General features: G+C 42.0%; 1 pseudogene; it reads left to right on the top strand.

The window, feature by feature from the left end:
* The first annotated feature begins 273 nt into the window (after positions 1–273).
* LOC110324068 overlaps positions 274–5,246 on the top strand; it is a 106,840-nt pseudogene continuing 101,867 nt past the window's right edge.

The raw sequence follows: 5,246 nt of genomic DNA, 5'->3' as shown, positions 1-5,246 counted from the left end.
GAAAGCCCATCACCCTCAATGCTGACAGGTTGAGAAAGAAACAACAGCCTTTCACTTGAGAGACCAACCAGCCAAATCCTGGTTACGTTTCTCAACATTTGATCTAAACTGGTTTGTTTTGTTCCTAAAAGCATTGGGCCATGGTCTCCCTGAATGCATTCACTCAGCTCTCCTATTTTTTTTTTTTTATCTCCTGGCTCACTCAGTCATATTTATGCACCATCAATATCGGGGAACGCTTGTGTTAACATCAAACCTCTGTGATAACCGTTCATGCCTGTATTACATGGAGATGAAGAGAATGCAAAGTGAGGTGAGGAGGGAGCTCTGAGAGAGCGTTTTATCTTACTGTGTAGACTAATTTTCACAGACCCAAGATCCAGAACAGGCAGAAAGCCAATCGTTCTGGCCCTTCTGAAAAGTCAGCAGCTGTTGGGGACTCAGACAAGCCACCAAGGCTCTTTTATATCATTTTATCCACTGTAGACTTTTCTTTCAGATGCCGTCCCATGAATTATTGGCCAGGAAGGCCCCAGAGGCTCCCAAAGCATCATAGACGGTTACAGCTCTTGGTTGTACACTAGAACTATGGGGTAGGACTCTGGAGATTTGGGTTAAATGTATACTGTTGGCACGGGCATGTCATGAACCATAGTCTCAGATTCATGGGAGAATGCCAAAGCCCTGTCCCCTGCCTCAGGCTCCGAGGCTCAGAGAGATGACAAAGCCATCCATGTACAGATGTTGATAGAATATGCAGAAAATATCTGCCATATTTCCCTCTCCCTTGGATGTTTATGTTCTGAAGATTGCTTCCCAACAGAGGCTTGTCCTATGGAACTTAGCTAAACCTGTCTCCTTGATTCAACTGTATATCATAAGACTTGTCTCCCTTTTGATTTGCATGTAATAGCACTGCCTCCTTGTGCAGCTGTACATAATAGACATTGTGAGCTTCCAGGGTCCTATGGCTTTGCCATTGGAAAGCCTACTCCACCTGATCCCAGCTTTTATTTATCCCAGCACATGCACATGCGCGAGCGAGCACGCGCGCGCGCGCACACACACACACACATACATGTGCATGCACACACATACACCTACATGAAAACATGAAAGGAGTAATTTCTTTTCTGTCACTGTGATGAACATCTGTAGCATAACCAAGACAACTCAAAGAAGAAAAGGTTTATTGGACTTATGGCTCCAAAGGAAAGGCCCATAACAGTGGGGCAGGGGGCATGGTAGAGAAAGCTGAACAATCACGTTTTCAGCTGCACACACGACGCAGAGATGGAACTGGAAGTTGGGACGGGCTATAAACTCTCAAAGCCTGCCGCCCAGTGTCATACTCCTTCCAGCAAGACTCCACCTCTTAATGGTTCTATAATGCCCCCAAACAGGAACTACATGTTCAAATAAGTGAGTTTGTGGGGGACATTTCTCATTCAAACCACCATAGGGACTGTCTGAGAAAAGTCCATGGGCAGGAGTGGGAGAGGGTTAAGAGAGAGTTACCAGGAGATAAGTATGATCAGAACACATTATATCCATACACTAAATTGTAGAGAATGAAATTGTAAAAGCTAAAAACAGAGATAAGGAAAGTTTCCCTTTCAGAGCCTTAGTCCCCTACCTCATGATCTATAAACACCCACCCTGGCCTCATAGACAAGAGGATTGGCCTCCTTCATGCTGCTGTAGCAGAATATATTGAGATTTAAGACTTTTCTTTACTTAAATAGAAAAGTTTGTCTTGGCTCATGGTGCTGGAGACTCTATGATGCAATTGCCCCATCTGGGGTCCGCCTTAGGGTACTTACTCATGGTGGAAGTGTAAATAAGCTTATGTACATGAAACTATCAGAAAGCCAAACACACATTATGACAACCTGCTTTTGTAGTAACTAATCCGCTCCCTGAGAGCAAGAACTCACTCATGCAACAATGCCTCTCATCCATTTATGAGGACTCCACCAACATCTCCCACTAGGTTCCAACTCTCAACATTGTCACCCTGGCACCAGACCTCTTAGTTTTAATGTAGAAAACTCATAACAAGACCAGAATCCTGAACCAAGGAAGGCTTTTCCTAACGTATATGTTCCTGAGTGAAAACAAATGATTGTACTATCCCAAAGCCAGCTTTGTCTTTCTAGAGTCTCAAAGAGAGGAACATGGAGTTTTCAGCAAATATCCTTTGCACCCCTACTGGACTCAACGCACTATGAAGAGATAAAATCAAGCCAGAGTCAAATTAGGTTTGGCTGATAAGTTAATGCCTAGAAAATCAGTACACAAGGAAAGGTACCCTTAAAAACAATTGGGATGGTATCATACTACCAAAAGCCGGGAGATGGAGGGAGGAATAGGCCTCTCAACACACTGTAAAGAAAAATGCACAGGGTTATAGGCATATTACATAGCTTCCCCAAAGCTTACGCCCCATTGCCTGCGTTTCATAGTGAATATCACAGTAGGAAGGCCAGACTCTTAAAGAGTCTCTCTATTTTAAAAAGGAGGCTGCATCCCACTCTAAAGTCTGAGAGGTAGATCCCATTCCCATGCTCTAGCAGACTAAGAAAGACTGACCTAGGCATGGCCAAGTGGATGCTTCTGCATGAGCCATAGAGTCTTTCTCTACATAAACATGCCTGAGGTAGAGCACTGGCCACTGCAGAATCAAGAGTTCAGCAGAGTGACAGTGGGCGGAGAGGGACTGCAGAGCTGGCAGGGATTGCTAACCCATGTTTTCTGAGTCTCCAGAATTCATGAGGAAACATCCTGTAAAAACGCCCCCCAATAATGTCCTTTTCTGCCTAAATTACTATATTTTTTTTTCTGCTAGATGGGAAAGAAGATTCTGGAAGCTGCCTCTTAACCATAGTGGGACCTGTGGTCTGCAGACCTTGTTTCACATAGGCGCTAGCTGGATAACAGAAAGCTGAGGTGTGCACACTGGCTCCTTCTCCACTCTTGGGGTTTTCTGCTCTGCCTCCAAATTAAACAACTGACTCTTAACAGATATACTCACCCAAGGAAGCAGGAAACTATCAGCAGTCTACCACAATCCCCCACATCTCTCTGTTTAGACAGATCTTGGAGAGTTAAAAGTTCCCATACATTCATTCAGACATCAAGATACCACTGGTCCCAGCCAAACCATCAGTAGAAAGCAGCTTCCTGCTCTTTCTCAGATGCATGAAATCCAGATGTCTTAAAGCATTAAAAAGAAAGACAGAGAGAGAGAGAGGGAGAGAGAGAGAGAGAGAGAGAGAGAGAGAGAGAGAGAGAGAGAGAGAACAAATCATGCATTATGACCAAGTGGAGTGTGTCTCGGGAATTCCAAGCTGGTCTGACACTCAAAATTTAATCAATGTAAAATTTCATATTAGCAAACAAAAACAAAAATAAAAAATATATTTTAAAATAGATTTGGAAAAAAGTATTAGAAAATGGTTTCTAACAAAACTTCAGCACCTGCCCTCTTGACTATCTTCAGTCACGCACTTCTGTTTGCTCCCCTCAATGGCTGTGGCTCCACACTTGCACTATGTTCTCATATAGTTGGGGATCCTGTCTCCATACTATTCACTGCCATGTCCCCTCCCACCCACCTGAAATGCCTAATAGTTTCCAGATTGTCTTTCTGAAATCCAAAGAGGGATATTCAGGCTCTCATTGACCCAACACGAGATGTCAACAATATTTTAAAAAAGATATTCAAGAAAGATATAATAAGAAATATTCTCAAGGAAGCCCTACCAAGGCATCATATCTGAAGAATAATGCTGAACTTAAAAAGATATATGGTCTCAGACTGCAGAGATGGTTCAGCACTTAGGAACATTGACTGCTCTTCCAGAAGTCCTGGGTTCAATTCCCAGCAAACACATAGTGGCTCACAACCATCTGTAATGGTATCTGAAGCCCTCTTCTGGTGTGTGTCTGAAGACAGGGCAAGTGTGCCCACATACATGAAATAAAAAAATAATTTTTTTTTAAAAAGCTATTTGGTCTCACTAAAGACTTAAGAGTATGTCTTACTCTAATTCCTGACCATCTCTAGAAAAGGTTTTAATTCCTTTAATAGTTTGGTGAGAAGTAGTTCTTACAAATATGCAGACTTTCTAGTGAAGGACAAAGGAAAAAACAGAGTTTTTCTAAGAAAAGAACCCCCCCCCCAAAACATGAAGAAGATGGATTATATAAAAAAGAGAAAAATCGAGAGTGCTGGTGACATGGTCATAAACATCGAGAATGGAACTGATGTTGCTAGTTCCCAGCTCCTTAGCAGTATTTCCCTAACATCAGTATTTTACCATACCGCAATATAACATTGTCACAAGCCATAACACAACCGGGGAAGACAAGAAAACTGAAGTGGAGCACTGCTCTCATGAGAAGCAGGAAAAGGACACATTAAGTTCAAGCACATCTTTGTTTTTATTATTGGTGATTTTATTTATTTACATTTCAAATGTTATTCCTCTTCCCAGTTCTCCCCCCCACACACACACACACACACAAACCCCCTATCCCATTCCCTCTCCCCCTGCTTCTGTAAGGGACCTCCACATCCACCCACCCACCCACCCACTCCTGCCTCACTGCCCTAGCATCAACTTGAGTTCCGAAACGGTTTGAGTCATATTACTTGTCAATAATCTACATAAGGTATTTTGAGTTACTTACTTTGAAAGAAAAGTCTGGGTATTTTTCTGTAAAATGCAATTATCCAAATTTCAGTGTTTTTTTAGTAAGGTTTCTGTTAATGTTTTATCTTCAACTAAGTTCCTCCGGCCTTACTCTAAGAATATTGTATGCTAAAATTCTACAATCCAAGATATGAAGTCAGCTGTAAGCATAACTTACCATTGAGTTTATATGTGGACTGCCTTAGTCTTCTAACCCACAAAAATGATATGACCTAAAAATAAATGAATACATACATACATACATACATACATACATACATACATACATAAAACTTCAAATAATCTTAAAAAAGAAAAGAAAACTACTTCCTCATATTGGTAAGAGACATCTCAGGAAAACCTACAGCTAACATCACTCTTATGGGCAGAGAGGAAATACTTTCCCTGTAAAATCAAGAGCATGGTAAGAATGTCTGCTCTCACTACCCTATCTGGGAATCCATCCCATCATCAGCCACCAAACCCAGATACTAATGCACATGCCAGCAAGATTCTGCTGAAGGGACCCTGATATAGCGGCCACTTGTG

Source organism: Mus pahari, chromosome 7 (assembly GCF_900095145.1).
Source record: "Mus pahari chromosome 7, PAHARI_EIJ_v1.1, whole genome shotgun sequence".
NCBI classification, from domain to species: domain Eukaryota; kingdom Metazoa; phylum Chordata; class Mammalia; order Rodentia; family Muridae; genus Mus; species Mus pahari.
Note: the sequence above shows the minus strand (reverse complement) of the source record. Positions and strands in the feature narration are given on the sequence as shown.